We start from the raw sequence: 21,652 nt of genomic DNA, 5'->3' as shown, positions 1-21,652 counted from the left end.
AGAATTTAGAGCAAGTTCTTTTGAAAATTCCTTAAGAATCCTCTGTCTTCTTTGTGCATGCAAGAATGAGAAAGATGACTATGTCAAATCTATGAAGCTTTACATTGTTTTATTTTCATAAAATTTGTATAGGAATATGAAAACTCTTGTAGGTAAATGGATTGTTCTTGATTTGTAAATAACCATGGAAATTATAAAATTGGGAAAATCTCATTAGAATATTTTAATCTAGAAAAAAAAACAAGCTTTGAAAATGAAAACCAAAATTGAATTGTACATATTTGATTTCTTGAAATTATTTACCCTATCAGGCTATTTGATAAATGTTTTATAGGTATGTGGAGGATCATGGTCAACCAAACTGTGGCCTTAAGTGGTAATGAAAAACTAACAAATCTGGGTTATTTTAACTTGACACACAATTTTTAAGTAGTTATGGGCTTTATATCAAAAGGTTGTAAGAAAACAATTTGTAGGAAATTGAATTTAATTTCCAAACTAGAAGACCTTATCTAGAGAAAAAATAATTTGATTTGTCAAAATTTTGAATTTTAATGTAGTAATACAAAAATTGAAGGCAAAAATAAAAAGTAGGCACACTAGTACATTTAACCCTAAATTTTAACCTTAAATTTCGACCATCAAATATAAATTGCTTGGTTGGTCATCATTATAAATGAAACTTTTGTTTTTGTTTTAATACATGTTCACATTGGTCTCAATTGTGACAAATTCTTTATATTTTGTGTTGGTCTCAATTGTGACTAACACGGGAACATAAAGATTTAAAAAAAAGTGGCAAATGTTAGTTGAGCATTTCACTTGAGCATTTGATTTGAGCATTTCAAACATTTCTTTGTGTCTACTACATCATTCACAGATTTCATTTGAAAATTTCCAACATTTCATTGCATCTACTACATCCTTCGAGCATTTCATTAGAGCATTTGGAAACCTTTTGAGCATCTACTAGAGCCCCAAACTCGAATTGTTGGCTATCATTTGAGCATACATTGCAGCATTTCATTGCATCTATGACATGAACTTGCCTGGCTTCGTGTTGCAATCAGTTGCAACACTCCCACTATTAAATGTAGTCAATCATCAGGGAAGCCCTAATTTGATACTTGCTAAAGTATAAATGAAATTTGGACTTGAACAAAACAAAATTACCTTTATTTAAGAAAAATTTAAACCCTCGTTTGAAGATTTGATAAAGAGTTTTCACCAAAAGTTTATGACCCTCGTTTAAACCCTCATTTTCTAGGAGTGAGTGAGTCATTGATGGATAGATTAGAATATTTGAATAACAGAAGATAATACTATGCCATTATTGATGAGATGGTTACAATCTTAAAGTAGAAAATCTCAGTCACCTCAAAGTTATGATCTCAGTATTTCATGGCATCTAAGCTCACCTTACATGTCACATTCATAAATTATAGTTCTTAGATTCTTGAAGTGATGGGGCAACAAAAAAAGTGTTATTTATATATATAATGCCAATTTGTTTCTAGTCAAGGGAAAGCTATTTTCATTCTATCATTCTAAATGCCAAGATGCTTCATGGGTTTCAACTCTTGCAAATCTAGTTGCTATTAGAACAACATATTTTTTTAAATACAATATATCATCATATTGCAAATGACACCTCTAGCTAAATGAGTACATGGTTTTATTTTTGAATATTTTGGAGAACTCTAGCTTAGGGTTTCCTTTTGCCACACATTGGTATAAATGTAATAAGTACTTGATGAATGTTGTAATATTCTAATTTTTTAAGAGCTTTGTAATGGTTATTTCACTATTAAATGTAAATTTTAAAATAGTCTAGGATTACTACTTCAGAATGTTTAGTTATGTGATACTAGTGATTGTGGTGTATGCTTGTGCACAATCCAAATTCCTTTGTGATTTCAATATGTTTTCTATCATGATATGTTGTGATCCTATAACCCAAGGATGTACATGTACAATAAAATTACCCTCTCTCATTATTAAACATCTAGGCTTGTAGTTGAGTAGCACCTAGAAGATGTTCATGCCTTCTTTCTTGGTGTTGGGATAATAATGTTTATGTTATTTCCAAGTATCATAGGCCTTGTATGTTGTGTGATACATTGTAATTAGATATCATGTATTTCCATGTTCTATTGTTTTGTATTCTACATTTTTGAATGAGTGTTATATCTCTCATCATTTCTGTACACATGTAGGTCTATGACCTTTATGTCAATATTAAGGAACATTGAGGGGGGAGGGGTGAATTAGTGCTCAAATCAATGAAAAGTAAATTATTGAAACAAAATACAAGAATCCACAACACTATAGCATAATGGTTTTTATCATGGAAACCCTGTTAAGGGAAAAGCCATGATGGGGATGGAATCTGCAAATGAATATTCTTAGAAGTACTAACCTTGTCAAATATTTAAGTACAAAAGGGGTAATGTCATGCATTCAAGCACACCAACTAAATCTCACTACTCAAATATAAAAGGGAGACTTACTTCCTTTACAAAATATGTGGACTACAAACCACAAGTGATGAACTGGAGTTACTAGTATTTCTAATTGGGTGCTCAAATTGATTTCTTGCACTTCAAACCTTATCCCTCCTTTTTAGTCAATTGAACCTCTAACCACATAACTTGCAGATACATAACAATCATAACATTGGTCATTTTTTCAAAACACCTAAAAAACTCGATCTCATATACTAATAATAAAAATTAAGATAACCAATGGGTTGGCCTTAAGAGAATATTAAGTAGTGTGTGATAAACTAACCAAATCCCTTAGAAAAAAATAACATGAACCTCATAACTTTCTTGAATGAAAAGATTGAGTTCTACGATGTTAGAATAAATAAATTATACTCTATCATGGTCCATTTATGTTCACACCACAAGATTCAATACTAGGTGTCCACACTAAAATATTTCCTTAACATAGCCAATAGCTTTGTCTTTGACATACTTAGCCATTTTTTTATTCAATCCTTTAGTATGATCAAGATATATATAGCTAACATATGGAATGCATATAGTTTCCACAAATTACAACATATCAGTCCTCAAGAGTAGTGTCTCTTAACAATACTTTATGATTATCTCCTATCATGGAGGGAGTGAATTTTTTTGGTTCTATGTGGTTGCGTGGTGTGTCAACTATTTCTTGGGTTCAATGGATAGTATATTGAGCGTGCATATTTGTTTCTTCTTTCACTTGTGCTTCATGCTTTCTTATGATTGATGAAAATTTATAATTCAAAGACATTTGAGTTCTATGCTAGGCATTGTAATCATGTATATTTGACCTTTATACATAGTAGATGGATAGATTTTTGTTCTTGGGAATTGGAGTCCAACATAATTGTTGCTATTTGATCAAGTTGCTTTTGTTTGGTTAAGTTAAATGCATGTAGTAGCCTTAATTTGGGGTTAAAATGAATCTAGAGCATGTTAGAGACTTCTTAGGTGGTGTTTGAAATTTTTCACATTGTTTTCCTATCTTCTAGTGGGGAAATATATCATGTTTGGACATTTTAGGGACCATTTGTGACCTTCTAGAGTATCTTGTAAATTGTATTAAGTGTGAGTTGGTCATGTTCTAAAGTGGTACTAGTAGGTTTGAGGTCTATTTTTGATAGTTGGTCATTAAAATTGTGACAAACCTTCATCGTAGTCTCGATGAACAATGGAAATGTTGCTTTTCACAATTTTTTCATTAAAGTTTTGACAAAGAGCTAGATGTTACAATTTCAATTAAAACCATGTCAAAATCGCTTGACGCTAAAAGTGATAATGAGTTTAAACATGTGTTGGAATTGTGACAAAGGTATTCATCAAAGCATTAGATAAGGATGCTAACCTATGATGAAAGAGATTGTTGCCACTCTAGCATCCTTGTTGGATGCTTTAACCAATGTTCATTGGAAGTGCGACATACAATACATCACATTTCTAACAAGAACTATATATATGTTTATATATATATATATATATATATATATATATATATATATATATATATATATATATATATATATATAACCAATTAGGTACATTCAAATGGCCTTCACTATCTTGAAAACTATCCATTCCAATCCCTACAAAATAGCAAAAGTTTCACTATTTTGCAACTCACCTATTTACCTTTCTGTGAAATAGTGAAAACTTTCTTCCACTATTTCATAGGAAGGTAAAGAGGTGAGTTGAAAAATAGAAATTTTTTTTCTATTTTGCAAGGATGGGAATGGGTAGTTTGATAAGAAACAAAATTTGAAAAATAATTTGACTATTTACATTGTTCTTTTCATCTTTGATTGGGGGAAGACTTCTCTAATGATACCTTCTTGTTTTGGTTCTTATATTCTGGTTGTTCATACACAATGTTGTAGATGATTATTCCATATTAGTTTGGTAGTCAAAATGAGGGTTTAGGGCTCATTCCTCTTTATGTTGTCATTGTTTCTTGAGGAATGAGTCTCTAACATTATATTATAACCTAAAATATTGACAAGAATTTAGGGATGAAGTTGGAGTTGGCAATGACCAAGTTTGGAGGAAAGATTAAATGTTGGAGATGCATGCCCATAGAGAATAAGGTAAAAAACTTGGATATTTTTCTTGATAAGGGAAAGGTTGTGTTAGAATGTGTTTGCATTTGGTGAGTACAAAATGAAATAACTCATGTTTGATTCTAGAAGTGTTGGGAAGGCATAGTTTGAGGAAGCCCTAGTTATGAGGGTCTAAATAGAAGGATTTGTACGTTGAGACATAAAATGAGATCAGTTGACCAAAATAATACCAAAATCCATGGTTTGGAAGAAAAATAATTACACATATTGAATTTAAATGCTTTTATTATCATATTTGAGAATCTGCAAAGTAGAGTTCACGTAAAGCAACAAAATTAAAGCTTAAGAAATTAACAATCTCATATATATTTGGAAGTTACAACCTTTATAAATAATGTAAAGAAATGAAATAAATTTGTTAACTCTCTTCTCTTGCTAAATAGACTGACTGCTTCTCTTTTTACAAAAATAATTTGACAACTATGAATTAGGGCCAAAAAAATGTATGGAATGTTGTCAAAAGTTTATAGCTGTCAAATTGTCATAATGGTAAGTAGATAATAATTAACCTCTACTAGGATCTCACAAGGCTCATTAATAATCCTTCTTAGGGTTTACTCCAAGACCTCACACTAGTATAATTCTTTACTTAATCCTCGTATTCTTTCCAAGGATATCTCTACCAATTTCCTACTTCAATATTCCACTTTAACAAGATGCAAGAATCAAAGCATCAAGATTCATTCAACTTAGAAAAGAATTCACTAATGTTGTAGTAGTATGGAGGGATCCCATACAAGTCTATTTTATTAGGTTCAAAGTGTTCTTTCTCACAAAATTTCATGGTTTCTTACCGGTCTCCTCAAACCCTTATTTTAGGGCTAGTAGCCTTTTGCCCTAATTAGGCCTCCAAATTTTCCATTTTGAAAATATTTCAAAAAACTCAAGAAGATACAAATTAAGTTATGGTTTTAGAGAGCTTGAATATTTTCAAGGTTTTAGTTCTTCAACCCCTCCATACAACTCATTCCTATAAAACAACCTACTTACAAGGGTTTTAAGACTTTACTTGTTGACGTGCCTTACAAAGATTCAAAAGGAACACAAAAAGATTCAAATCCTTCTTAGTTCTTGGAAACTATACCTTTATATATTTCTATACATACTCCAATCCTTGATTGGCACAAACCAATCAAACTACTCCTCTATCCAAACCCTATAACCATCAAGTCACCTTGTCAGGTATGCTTGAATCCACCTAGGGATTGATTCCAAAAATAGAAGACAAATTCATATTGACCCCAAGTTATTTATAGTTACCTAATAGATTCCTAAAGTTTTTTGTGTTCCAACAATTAGAAATAAAATTAGAGCAATTTTAATGATAACTACTCTACCTAGGCTAGTGAACTAGCCAAGAAGAATTTTTTTATTTACAACTACCAAAACATAAATGGGAACTTAATTAATGTAATAATAAGTTACTTGGAATGATTCATCAAACCATGTAATCAAACCACTCATTTAAATCCATTAGAATATAGAGTTCTGAGTTGCAAGATCATTGTGATGGTTTTTTAATGTAATAATTTGCTTTATTAGTCAATGTTTCATACATTGGGAACTCCAACCCATAAAAATGATTTCAAATGAGCTTATATAACTCTATTTTCCAAGTACTAACTTTCTTCATTGATCCCCAACAATTTCTTGGTGACTTTCTAATATTGCTATCAAAGTTGTCATTGACAATCTTTGTAATTTTTTCACTTTGATGACTTGGAAAGTCAAGATCACTCCTAAAGGGTTGAGTTTGGTTTCAATAACATATCTAACTATTTTGAGACCCCTCCTACTCATTTTTTAGTCAAACACAAAATTTGACCTAGTGTGACAAACCTAAGAAACTATTACAATAACATGCCAACATTGACAACTTCTCATCAATCTTTTTTAGTCAATTTCTCATCACACTTAAATTTTAGATCATGATTGTTATCAATATCAAAGAACTTAAATTTTAGATCATGACATATGATTTGAAACATTTATGATGAATACAATTTTACAATGTTCAAAAGTTTAACAATCGACATCATTGATTATGACAAGTACCTGTTCAACTTTTCTAGCCCTAGATTGGTCTTCATGGTGATAATCATTGTCATCATCATGAGCTTCCCAAGAAGTAGAAACATATTTTATGGCTACCATGATGACATCAGTTTCACTAGCAGCTTCTTAGGCATTCACACTAGGCCTTCGTGGTATAAGAGACTCCACCTTTGCACTAGCAACTTCTTAGGAAATAATGCCATGCCTCTATGGTATAAGAGACTCCACCTTTACTCTTGTTAGACCGTAATCTAGTGGCATTAAGAATAGTAATTACTCTTCAAGAGTTTTCTTTCTATTTGAGGGTTTCTCTAGAATCAAACTTTTTTTTTCATTTTGTTTGTCATAATGCAATAATGTTTATTTATGCAAGTTGAGAATTAGTACAGAGGAGAAACAATAGAAGAGAAACCCAAAAATGGGTTTTACTAAACATAGTTCCAATTGATTAATTTATATATAGATATACATTAAATGTTATGTTGATTGTAGCATTGAGTTAGTTCTATTTATGATGAGCATTTGATATGCATGGTGATTAACATTGGTCTATTGGACGACTGCATGTGCTTCATCTTCCACTGGAGGGTTGGTCATGATAAATAATTTATTTTATTCACACTCCTCGATAAATTAATTATTAGATTCTTTTAGAAATCCCCCTTTAATCTAGAAAAGATAGGTCCTAACCCAAAGCCTTGTTAGATACCCATTTACAATCACTTATCAAATATCATCATTTATATTGTTTCCTCCAAATCATAATCACTTGAGGTTTTTATGAATTACCCATAATTGATGCTTTGAATGGTTTCAAGCTCACCACAAACATCACACAAGTGGTTTCAAGATCACCACAAACTTCACAATAAAGTAGTTTTGGCTCATCACAAGCCTCACTCACATTCATTTTTAAAATCACCATAAACTTCAAGCACTCAAGTGGTTTTGGATTACCAAAAACCAAAAACATATTGTGCATAAAACATCACTATGGAGAAACTATAATCACTTTGGGCTTTTCTCCTTGTACCTACATCAAACTAATTATAGGAATCCTTTTTAGATACATAGTTCATCAATATGCCAAACAATTGTTTTTGGGGTGTCAGGCACAACCTTATAATAGCTCAAATACAATACATTTCTCTAAATAAATTGTCATCACTTTGTTAAGGGATATCACAATACCACTTTTCACATTGACACAACTTTTACAATTAGATAGGAACATTCTCTTGTTTCCAACCCATACCCTTTGCATCCCAAATCAGAACACACTTTTTCAAATAGACCTTTGCACACTGGCAACAATCTCTAGCACATTATCTCATTTTCTAATCAATGCTAACTTCTATAAAGCTAATTTAATATCTAGTTTATTAGAGAACACTATATACCTCATCTAGCACCTAAATTAAAAATAGGATTATTAACAACTAATACTTAGCCCATAAACCCAGAGATTTTTAGAAAAATATATGAAGATCTCCTTTCTTGTTTAACAACTATTACAACTCTTATTTATCATTGATTGTGAAAATCATTTTCATATATTAGCAACACTTTTCTTCTCTCATAGGAGTTATGCATGCACTGTCTCACTAATAAAAAAGCCAAGCTGAAGACATATATAAAAGCATGTGCAACACTTCTCAAAGATTACTAGATATGTTAGATAGCTTTGAGATTCGAGCAAGAACACAAAGAAAAAAGAAAAACCCTATGAACAAAGTTTTGAAAAAATTAAGAAAAGTTCCAAGCCCTAAACAAAAATTTCTATTAACAAACCCCAAAATAAAAAAAAACTGAAGCACCCAAACCCACCGCAAGATGGAAACAAAGTTCACCGAGCCCTACCACATGTGGCTCTCTACCTTCCCAAGTGGAACCCACTCTACTAGGGTCTTTATCTTCTCCTAAGACACTTGGAAAACTTAGATCACAATTTGGCTTTAGGGACACTTGCCCTCAACTAGGCCAAATATGGAAAATTAGGCAAAATGCTTTCAAGACTTCAAACAAAGGCTATATGTAGGTAACCATAATTGAAACATCAAATGTTTAGGTCATTACAAAATTGTCAACGCTTAAAATTTCTTGCTATATCAATATTTTTTTGATTGGTGCGTACTTGCAAAATTGAGATTTTAAATTAGCTAACTAGAAAATTTATGTTGAAAAAAATACCAAATCTGAAGAATGCCAGTTACTTTGTTTCTTTTTAGGATCACATTGATAATATAATATATGTTATGACTTTATGGTACTCATTTTTGTGTTAATTCTCTATAGATAAAGGTGAAGCATCTTGTAAGAAAAAATCTTGCCATCATAAAGAAGCTGCCAACAAAAGATTTTAGCAGTGAGGATTCTTCTTCTAAGGAGGTTAGTCATTTTGTTGTGGATGATTATCTGTAGAACAGAATCATGTTTTAGTGGAATCACAAGCTTATGGAATTTTGATGTTCAATAGCGAACAAATGGTTAATTGAAATGCCTTATTTCAAATTGAAAATCAAACAAAAACATTGGTGCTCTCTAAATGATGAAGACATTCATTGTACTTCTCTAGCATAACATTAATAGATATTTGTTTTTTATCTTTAAATATTGCTATACTATCATGACATTTTTCATTTTATCAAATTTTTTGTACTTTTTGAAAGAGAGATAAAAAATTTGTGTTTAATACTATTCAAAGTGCATTATAGGAAAAACATAAAAAACCAAGTGCTTTGGGAAATAATAACTTAATTGTAGTGAAGAATGGGTCAGTTGCAACTTTAAAAAATGGTAAAGAAGAATCAAGTGAGGACGAGTCTTTTGATGAGGCACTCCATGGTTAAGCTAAGTCTTCAGTACATAATAAAGCAATTGAATTTCATAAAAAAAAAATTTGATAGTTGATTTGTTTAAATATTGCCCATCAAAAATTACTTAGTACATCTAATCTTTTTTTTGCACAGGAGGTTGCAGTTCTGAAGAATCTAATAGTGAAGAATCTGAAGAAGATATTGTAGATAAGGTATATTTTTTGTTCTTTTTTAAGTGAAAATATGATTGGAAATTTTATATATTGTCATATTTCACATGCAGAAAGGTCAAATTGTAAATAGAGGTGAAGCTGTATGGATTTAAGTTTCTTCTTCATTATTTATAATGTTCTTGATTCCTCCTTTGTAGTTGTAAAAATTCACCTTTCCAGATACCCTTTACCAGGTCCTTGAAGATTCCAAAATATCTTGGGCTGACCCCACTCTAGCATGTCCTAATTCCTACTTGGTTCACAGACCTAATAGGCCTAATTAGGCTAGGTTTCCAAGGCAAGTGCTAGGAAATGGGTTCATAGAACTAGCACAACTACATGTAACTCTTCCTCTCCATTCCACATCTCCATTTCACCCTTTACCTTGGTTAGATCCATTTTTTTGGAAATCTAATCACCACTTCTCCTACAAATCTGGGTTGAACACATAGAGATGTTCAGCCTAGGGCCGGCTAGTAAAAATATGAAAACTTCTCCTCTAGGCCTAAAAATCTACCATGTGAAAGTACCTACCCCTAACTTTCTTCCCCCCAAGAGGCATCAGAATCCCACCATAGGGTTGCAAGTTAGAGGCACATGTTTGCCTATACCTTTGAATTCAGGCCAAATCTGGCTACCTTCACTAAAACTGTTATAACTTGATTAAATGAATAGATCAAAAATCCATACCAAATGAAAATCGAAGCTGCTTCATATATCTAGGTAACCATGGTAGTTGATCACATGTTTTGATCTATACACATCCATACAACACAAAAACACAATCAAATTGGCAAAAAATCAAGTTTTTATTGCTGTAAATATTCTCCAATCCGTATATCCATCACCCTCTGGTCATGTATGATCATTACAAGCTTATATGCTTTTGTCTAAATGGTTATAACCACTATTCAAATGGTTATACCAATGTACAACTAAATTTTGCAACTATTTTGCAATGTTGTTAGCACATTTGCAATTTTGCTTGGCAACTTTGACAATTTTGCATTTTTGACCACTTAAACACCTGCTTAATGGTTCAAACCATATCTAAATCCCTCTAAGGACTTAAAAAAACCCTATTACTCATTAAAATAACTCATTTTTCAAAATGTGACCATTTGATTCAATGTGGCATCCTAGTTTATAATGACACCAAGGATCCACTTGACCTTACAATTGGTCCTAATACATAAACCACATTGAGTTGACTACCCTATGGACCTATCCTACTCCTTAACCTATCAAATTTCCTTAGTCCCTTGCACCATACTCCTTAGGCCAACAAAACTCAAGTCTCTTGATTTGGAAAATCTTTCACTTTAAGGCCCATCTTGATCAAATTAGTTTTAGTCAACCAAGTTGCATCCTTCACAGGCTTGTTCTTCCACTTGACAAGGTACTTGTAATATGTATTCCTCCTAGTCTCTTTTAGCACTTTTGTTTCTAAGAGGAATTCAACCTCTTGTGGTGGCTACTTGGGTAGTTTTGTAGGTACCTCTACTCCATCCATTTGACCTATATCATAGTCAATAGTTCCCTTATAGGGATACAAATCACAAACATTAAAAATGTTAGATAAACCAATGTTAGTAGGGAGTTCAAGTTTATATGCATTTGTGCCATATTTTTGCAAAATTTTAAAGGGTCTCATCTTCCTCATCATGAGTTTTGTGTATTTTCCCTTGGTACAATCTGAAATTACTTCTTTGTACTTGTCCAATAGCTGCCTTACTTCCTTGGGTCCCACAATCCTTTCAATGGATCTGCCTTCCTTTCCTTTTTCTCCATGTTTTGGCTTTACTACTATGGCAAAGCAAGGGGTGTTTTCCACCTTGAGGGTCTTCAAAAACTCCTCTCTCCAACCATCATCACACTAGATGCATGTTGGATCTCCTTCCTATCTTCTGGCAGTGGTCTCATGGTGTATTCCTTCCCATTTTTGGAGATGATGTAAACATTTCTCCTTCCATCATGCTTATAATTGACATCAAATTTCTAGGGCCTACCTAACAATAGGTGACAAGAATCCATTTCTGCAACATCACAAACAATCTTGTCTTTGTACTCCCCTATTTGAAATAGAACATGAACTTGTTCATTTAGTATGACCAGCTGCTCCTTATTTAGCCATGAAACCTTATAAGGGTTAGGATGAGTCAACTTCTTCAATCCAAGCTTCTCAACCATTTATACTGAGACTATATTATTAGTTGAACTAGAATCTATAATAACTTTGTAGATCTTACCTCTTACCTTGCAGAGAGTTCTGAATAATTTCTTTCTTTGGGGAGGTTCTTGCTCTGTGATAGTCTTCAACAAGGTTCTATTGAATAGTAGAGACTCTCATCTCTTTGGATCAACGATTTATATTTCCCCTTGGTCACTTTGTGCATCCTCCTCTTGAGCCAAATGGACTCTCCTATTCCCTTCTTGGCTATTGTTGCCCATTTTCTTAGGAAGTGCTTGTATGTAGCAAGTGCAATATGTAGAGGTAGAGTTATGGAAGGTCAAATAAGTGTTTGTTTCTTTTTATTTTTTATATTTCTTTATCTCTTTATCAATCTATCTCTCTATCTATACCTCTTTCTATCTATCTCACTTTAGTATTCATTTCTATATGTTTCCTCCTCTTACTACTCCATCTATAGGTTGCAAAAAAATCATCCTTCTTCCACCAATGAGTCATTCCATTCAAGAAAGACCATGTCTAACAATATCAATGCACAAAAAAATAGGGAGACAATTGCTAGACTATGGTCTAACTTAAAAAGTAAAGGTGACAAAAAATGTTATCATCCTTGCAAAATTTGTAAGAGCTTGAAAACTTGAAGATATCTAATCAAAACAAAAAAGGAACATTGTAGGCAACATGGTCACATTGAAGGGGGAAATGAATATTGTCCATTGGTATGTATTTTAATAATTTATAAATTACATAAGACATGATTTGATGATGACATCAAGGTCATGGTTAATATAAGGTCATCATTTCCATATAGGTCAATGTCCCTAAATTTCATATTATGGACCATGACAATTTGGAGAATGTGGATTTCCAAATGAGGGAACATGGAGGTGTGAATATTGAATTAGAAGGTAATGATACCATGGAAGAAGACCATGATGATGAAGATCATGATGATCAAGATGATGATGATGATGTTGTTGATGTAGAACTTGATCTACCTATACATGAGAAGGCACACGAGCCCCTATATGAAGGCTCCAAAAAAACTCTTCTTGCCACTGTATTATTGTTGGTGAACTTGAAGGTTATGAATGGTTTATCCAATGTAGCAATGACATGTATGTTAAGGTATGCCATCTTCTTTCAATATTTTAATTGTAGTCCCCTTACAATTAACATTGGTTTCGTGTAGCAATTAATATTCTTTAAATTAACAAATTATACTTTTGTTCATAGGTTGATAGGTGAGTGTTTGTTACCACCATCAAACATTCTACCTTGCTTGTACCAAGAATTATATGCCATCATGAAAGATATTGGAATGGAGTATCAAACAATACATGCATGTCTAAATGATCATATTATATATCATAAACAACATGAATTTGCAACACAATGTCTTATTTGTCATATGAGTAGATATTAATTAGATTGATTAACAAAAAGAGAGCCTCACAAAGTTCTTCAACATATTCCCATTATTCCACGTCTGCAATGATTATTCAGGTGCAATAGCTTGGCACAATTTATGGATTACCATGCACACAATAGAAGTCAAGATGAAATAATGTGAATGCTTGTAGATGGTTTGACATTTAAGGAAATAGAGAAACAATGGACACACTTTAAAGAAGAACCTCGTAATCTCAAGCTTTCATTGGCAGCAAACCGTGTCAATTCTTTTGGAGAGATGAGATCTACTTAATCGATGTGGCCTATTTTTGTTATCAACAATAACATACCTCCTTGGTTGTCCATAAAGAGAGAGCACATAATGTTGACACTGATTATTCCATGTATTTTTTGATTTAATGGTCATCTAAATTAATTTATTATTACTAATCCATCAAAATGGTCATAATAATTATGTAATGTTTTTGTTTATTCAACTAGGTAAGTACCAAGTTAAAGATATTGATGTATATATTGAACCCCTTATCAATGAGTTGATGGTGTTATAGAATGGGGTTACTATGTATGACATCTCTAGACCAATAAGACAAAGACAATTTCAATTTCATAAAATGCTTGTATATACAATACATGATACCCTTGGGCTAACACATTTTTGTGATATGTTCTCTTCTTAACACCTCTTTTTTGGTATATTATAGTGATAACACAAAGTTAACACATTTAATCCAATTATACATGATCTTGTAGGTCTTCAAACAAAGGGAAAATTTGCATGTCCAGTTTATGGTCTAAAGATGAAATCTCATCATTCAAAAAGTTTAAGAAAGAAGGTGTTTGATGAGAATAGACACTTTCTCCACAGGAATCATAAGTATTAAATTACTGAAAAACATCTTTTTAATGGGAAAGAAGAGACTATGTCAAAGCCACAGAGAATGACACCTCACCTATGAAAGTTCACATACAATAAAATAAATCGTCAAGGTAATGTTATTCCATCTGATGGTTTTTATTTCAAATTTATATTTTGATATTGTGTTTTGTTTAATAATGATGTAATTGATTCTTGTGAAGGTCTCCAAGGCATCAATGACCAACTTCCAAAAGGACTAAAAATTTATCCTAAACAATTTACTAGGTTGCCATACTACAAGCAACTCCCAATTGTGCATTTGTTTGATCCTATGCATATTGGAAAGAATGTAATAGAGACATTATGGAAAATCTTGGATGGAAGGTGTGACAAAGACCAAATTGGCAAAAAATTTAGTGACATTGAAGAATCCAACCATGCAATAAAAAATGGCATTTGATCAAATAACAATGGAGACCAGATTGATACAAGTGTCCTTAGTTGGTTATCACCAGAACAACAGAGCAATACTATAAAATAAGTCATAAAAAAAAAAGATTTCCCATAGGATTTTCTCTGAACATAAACAATCTCATATCAAAGACAAGTGAATTTGGGCTAGGGTTGAAAACACACTGTAATGTCCCCTTTCTAGCATTCATAGCATGATGTTGTCATTAGCCTATTTCCCCACAGTCTTGTAGGCTAACTAGAACATTAAAGGGGCTTAGAGGCCATTGGCCTAGATAGTTTTAGTTGCAGGTCTTTCTGAGGGGTTCTGGGGCAACTTTGGGCATACTTACTATTTATAGTAAGTCATCTTGGACATGGACGAACATTCAGTCACAGTGGTATGTCGATGGTAATTGTTTAAAATCGACAGGAAAACTTATTTATCATTGATAAGATTTGTTATGCATTGATAAAGCCATTTTATAAAGTTAAATTTAAATATTTAACTTTATTAATGCATAGACTATAGTTTGTGGGAAATATTTAAATTAAAAGAGTTCCCTTTATTTTAATAACACATTGGAGACATAAGGTACATAAAGGGAGTTATGTTTTATCCCACATTGAGAAAACGAAGGATTGAGCTCTTGTGAGAACACTATAAAAGAAATGGAAGAGCTTTTTTTGTATGCTTGGATGAAGATTAATGTTATGTTGCTGGATATCTGATTATCGGGCTTGGAGGATGGAATCCCTCTTTGCTAACATTCTCTTCACTATTGGAAGACACAGTCAGGAGGATCAAGGGTGTTTTCACTTCAGGAAATACACTGGGTTTCATTTGGGGCGTTCGCATAAAGAAATTTACAAGGGTTTGAGGTGTAGATCTGAAGTTAGTTATTGCTATAGTGCCGCATGAACAGTATTTTGCTACAGTCAGCATGAACAGTATTTTTCTACAGTACGGCATGAACAGTGTTGGTATCAAGTTTACTTGTTTTTCTGACTAATTAGAAGTTTGGAGGGCTGCCAACTACATTTGCAAAATACTACGGCAACTAATTCTAGGTTTCTTCTGTCAAATTTTGATACTTTGCATAATAATTGTTGAACACAAGTCTGAATGGTTGTTGCAGCCTTCTGTAAGTACACATCTACATTTAAAAATCACCCTTTTATCAGCAGATTGAAAGAGTTTCTAGATTTTTCATATACTATTGAATGTGTGCCAAGTGTTTGTGAAAATGTTATGATGTGTATTATGCATTTTAATGTCACTTCATAGTTGTTCGTAAATCTACTCATTGAAAAGCAATTTGTTGAGGAAATTAGCTTTATGAGTTTGCATACAAAGTGTTTGACAATATTCTTTAAGTTAAATTTCTACAAGTCAAAGTTCAAATCAGGGGAGGATATTACACACACGTCTGGGATACATTTATTAAGGTAATTCATGTTATTCTGTATTCACTACATATTTGTATATTACATGTAGTTTTAATTGCATTCTTTTATAAAATATTGACAAGATCATTTTACAAATATTGCAATATGTTCTACCTCTATCTCTCCCACACCACTTCGCCAACAATGTCAAATAGGTTATATATGCTCTTGAAAAATACATGAGGTGGTTGCCATCTAAAGAAATCAATAGAGAAGATATAAAATATTGGAAGAGAAAAATTTCTCTTCTTATATGTGAAATGCAAAAGTGTCTACCTCCATGTTTTTTCAATGCACAAGAACACTACCTCATACATCAAGTTGAGGAGATTGAATTGTGTGGACCTGTAGCAACCAGGTTAATGTGGATGGTTAAGAGGCACTTGAAATTTTTGAAAGGCTTTGTTCGACAAAGAGAACATCTTGAAGGTTCTATGGTGGAGGGATATATGGTATACTGGACCATGGTGTACATTACTCAATATCTTCTTAATTTTACAGAAAAGATCCATGTAGATCATATTTGGGCCCCCAACTCAATTAACAAATTTGAAGGGTAGTACTTGATGGGCAAAGGTAGATTTAGGAAAGTGAGAGGTAAATCTAATATGTTATTGTAGTTAATTAATTCTTATAAATATTTAATATAAGTTATTTATAATTGATGTATTTTTTATATATAGGTGGTTGAGAGTGGGATGGAATACATTTGTATATTGCGAACAATCTTGATTGGACGATAGTATGGATTGAACAATGTCAACAAAATGGTTGCTCACTAGCATGGGAAGGTGTTGCTTCATTGGTTATAGAAGCTCATCGTAATGGAGATTCTAATGTTACGCCAATCGTGGTTGATCTAGTAAAGGGTTTAAGAGGTGGAGAGGTACATACAAATTTATTAATGATCATAACTTGATGTATGTCTTGTATCAACTCATGATGCAAATAATTTGCACATGCTTCAAAAATTTCAATTCAAGCACCACAAAGCTATGTACTATCATGGACATAAATTTTGCATAAAAAAGTTGGATGACAAAAGAAAACTTGTGATTCTGGGATAACTGTAGTTTTTGAGGTCACCAATATATCATCTAAAAATGACATACATCCTCAAAAATCTAAAAATCAATACTATGGCATCTTGGATGATATAATTGAGTGCAACTTTAACTCCTTCAAAGTAGTTCTATTCGTCATCAAATGATATAGGTTATAATTAAATCAAAATGGTCCAGATAGAATGGTTATTCAACATGATAATGAATTTACAATGATTAATACAAGGTCATTTGAGCCAATTGGAGATGAGCCTTATGTTCTTCCAAGCCAATGTGAGCAAGTGTTTTACTCAAAGGTTCCACTTAAAAAGGGTTGATTGTTTGTTGTTAAGCATGATCCAAGAGGAAGGTTAATAAAGTATAATGTTATGGAAGAAGAAGATATTGAAGATGATGAAGAAGCAGATGATGAAGATCAAGATGATGGTGATGACAATGATGGCGATGATGATGATGATGGTGAGATGATGATGATGGTGATGGTGATGATGGCGATGATGATGGTGATGATGGCAATGATGAAGGTGATGATGATGGTGATGATTATGGTGATGATGGCAATGATGATGATGATGGTGATGATGGCAATGATGATGATGATGATGATGACGATGATGATGATGAGGATGAGGATGATGAAGAATAAAATAATCAATGACATAATTGAAATGATCAATGAAATGATTGACATGATTTATTGCTTTCAATTGTAATGATCACATATTCATTGTGTTGAATTCTAATGATTAGAATGTATGTTATTTATAATTACCATGAATGTTTATATTGTGTCTGATTATCACCCTTTTTGCAATTAGGCAATTGACTATAGACATTTTCACCCCTTCTGTTGATGATCTTGCATTCCATATATAAGGTAAATTTGTTAATGTTTACAATGTTACATATTGTTCATGTTGTCTTCTAAGTTATTTGTAGCATACGGGTATCATGTAATTTTTAGCTAACATAAGATAAATTATTAACATATGTAAGAAATTTGATTACATATTTATTCTGTTCAATTTCAATGATTACAACATATGTTATTTATAATTACCATCAATGTTTATATTGTGTCTGATTATCACCCTTTTTGAAAATAGGCAATTGACTATAGACATCGTCACCCTTTCTGTTGATGATCTTGCATTCCATATAAAAGGTAAATTTGTTCATGTTTACGATGTTGCATATGTTCATGTTGTCTTCTAAGTTATTTGTAGCATACACATATCATGTAATTTTTAGCTAACTTAAGATAAATGGTTAACATATGCAAGAAATTTGATTACATATTTATTGTGTTTAATTCTAATGATTACAACATATGTTATTTATAATTACCAATGTTTATATTGTGTCTGATTATCGCCCTTTTTGCAAATAGGCAATTGATTATAGACATTGTCACCCCTTCTATTGATGATCTTGCATTCCATATATAAGGTAAATTTTTTCATGTTTACAATGTTGCATATTACTCATGTTGGCTTCTAAGTTATTTCTAGCATACATGTATCATGCAATTTTTAGCTAACTTAAGATAAATGATTAACATATTTAGGAAATTTGACCTCTTTGGTGTGGATCGTGCACAGTGACATGGATTATTAGGTATAAGTCAATAAATAGACATAATTTTCTTATGTTCTACTTGTTTATCATTGAGCACGTATGTTATAAATAGAAAAATTATATAATCATATAATGTATATATAGACAAAGAAGGTCCGTATAGAAATATAATTGTATAATCACTTTCAACTTACTACATTTTATATCTCTCACATATAGACAAATAAGAACTGCACATATGAGTCACGACTTGATTATTCTATATATATTATTTAAATATTATCAAATTTTTATTTGATGGATTGCAAGACCCACCAAATAGGTACTTGTTAGATCTATCTACACCGAATGAGGAAAATAAGGAAATGGTAGATGAAAGCTCTACATGTAATACAACTAAAATAGAGAGATCAACTAGAGGTCAAAAGATTAGAAAAAAAATTGATAAACATATGTAATTTTTCTTTGCTAATGGGTGGTCATGTTCTTATGATGATGAGACCAAAGGTGACATCCAAGTGCCCTTTCGGTACACACACATTGAGAAAGAATGGGTACCCAATGAGCTACCTCCAATTAACATTGATTTCTATATTAATGAAAGGATATATCACATTGCTCCATCCTCATTACATGGTTTAGGCCTATTTTCCATGGATGGGATAAAGGTATGTTACAAAAAAGTTGTCAAATTGTTCAAGTATGTCGATCCATGTTACAATTACAATGATTGGATGCAGATTGTTTGAGAAAAAAAAAGTATGCGTAGGTATGCACTATCAGCTAATTATATACAATGGAAAGAAAATTATCAAAGTAAAAGATTTTCTACGTACATTGATGGGAGACCAAAAGAAATAGGTAATATTGCAAGTTTTATAATTAGTACGTGACCTTCCTCAACTAGTAAATAACACAATTGCATATTTGAGAAGCGTGAGGGGAATGAAGTGTTTGTTTGTGCAATAAAATCAATAAGTGTAGGGGAAGAACTACTAATAGATTACCATTTAAATCATATAGATACAAAAAAAGTTACTATCATGAGGGTTGTAAGTACTATATACCATTTTATTAATAATTTTTTTTTGCTATCTATTGCTTTTAGTTAGTGGAAGTTTTTATGTTTAATCTTTTTGATAGGATGATATGGATCCCACACATGATAGAGGCCGTGAGGATGCTACTCCCGCCCATTCTTTAGCAAGGTTAAAGCTTATTGAAATTGTACAAATTAGATAGTTGAAAATTTTTATATTATTATGTTATTTTATTTATAGTTTTTGAGTTTCTATGATAGTTTTACTAATATTCTTCTCACTATTTGATGTTCAGGATAGGGGAAAAGCACCTACAGTAAGTACGGAGCCAATAGCTACCCTTTCTAATGATGATATTGTAGAAACACCTAATGTAACAATTATGTTGATTAAAAAAATAAAAAAATAAATTTAGAAATAATTAGACTTTTGGATGAAGCAAATATTCCATCAAAGGAGATGATGAAGAGGCTATCTAATTTGAGAGCACAAGCTTGTCGTTATGAAGTAGTAATGAATCTTTAGTTATAACAAAAGTTCAATAAAGATTTATATTTTATAATCTTTTATGTTGTGAAGTAAAATATGTAATATGTGTTCTTGTTATAGGATTTTTTGGCAACTGATCTAGAACTTGGTCAAGGACAATGCAGTGAGGCCAGTACTAGTAGAGCTTTGACTGCCATTGGTAAAATAATTTTTTAGTTGACAAGTTAAAAAGAATTTTTTTATTTCAAACATTCAAAAACTTCTTAAGTTAACTCTCACTTTTATTATTTTAGAATGTGTTGACTAACAATGTATTGTTCAGGTCATCAAGTGTAGGAGATTCCTAGGAGGTTGGCAGATGTCCATACAAGATTTTTGAGTGCAATGTTAGCAACAAGGGGACATCTAGCTGGTAAATCTTTGTTTTGCTATATTTGGTTTTGTGTTAATTATGAGTTGATAATTTGTACTTTAATCTTGGGTGCATCACATAGTGGATTATTTTTTTTTTGGTAGGAGATGCACCGTCTGCTACACTAGATATAGATCGTAGTGCATGTATTGGTGATAATTCACCATCATTTCCTAGAGCTACCCATGTTTCTAGCATGGGAGCTATGCAGACATCGTTGTTTATTAACGATGATGAATTGATGCCTTTAAAATGTCCTAAGATTCTAGTTACTTAAATAATTATTTTTTATATTGTAATATGCATTTACCTATTCATAAGAAGCTTTGGATTGATTATCCCATGACATTTTTTGCAGGAAACGATACATTTTATAAGAAGCTTTATTACCTCACACTAAAAATATTCAAGCCCACCATGCATACAAGGTGGAACATCATAAGTGAACTAATTTTATCCCACTATTTTTTTTCATATCATTTATTGGTGTGACATTTTTCCTTTCATTCGGGTCTTTTCTTTTACTAGCTATATCTAACAATTTTGTGTTTTCTCTTAAAAGGTGGAAATTGCAAGAAAAAAATTTGAAATATCAGCTCATCAAAGATTTAGAGCATGAGTTTGGTAATAATATTTTTGATGAGAAGAAAATTTTAGAAAAAGCTTGCAAACATCTTAAGATTGCGAGGGACTCATATAGAAAGAGTTTCATCCAAAACTCAAAGTGCGGTCATTCTCCCTTTATTGCAATGAGGGAATGGAATGAGTTCATTTTGGATACAAAGGAGAAAGGGGATGCTCAAAGAGGAATTACACCATCAAATGTGAGAAGGTATGCAATAGTATTAACTACTAGTACATTAATGTAATAATGCACTAATTAGTATTGATCTTTATATCTATATCATCTAACATATTTTAAAATTTTCATAGGTTGCAGGCCACATCAAAGGCAACAAAAGCCAAGCTAGAAAAGATTGGGTAG

The 21,652-nt window shown here is 32.0% G+C and overlaps 1 pseudogene; it reads left to right on the top strand.

The window, feature by feature from the left end:
- The first annotated feature begins 21,416 nt into the window (after nucleotides 1–21,416).
- The window catches only part of LOC149542387 (cyclin-dependent kinase B1-2-like), a 94,068-nt pseudogene continuing 93,832 nt past the window's right edge, over nucleotides 21,417–21,652 (top strand).

The sequence above is a fragment of the Cupressus sempervirens genome, chromosome 8, assembly GCF_028749045.1.
Source record: "Cupressus sempervirens isolate cs-2001-9-10 chromosome 8, ASM2874904v1, whole genome shotgun sequence".
Taxonomy (NCBI): Eukaryota; Viridiplantae; Streptophyta; class Pinopsida; order Cupressales; family Cupressaceae; genus Cupressus; species Cupressus sempervirens.
Note: the sequence above shows the minus strand (reverse complement) of the source record. Positions and strands in the feature narration are given on the sequence as shown.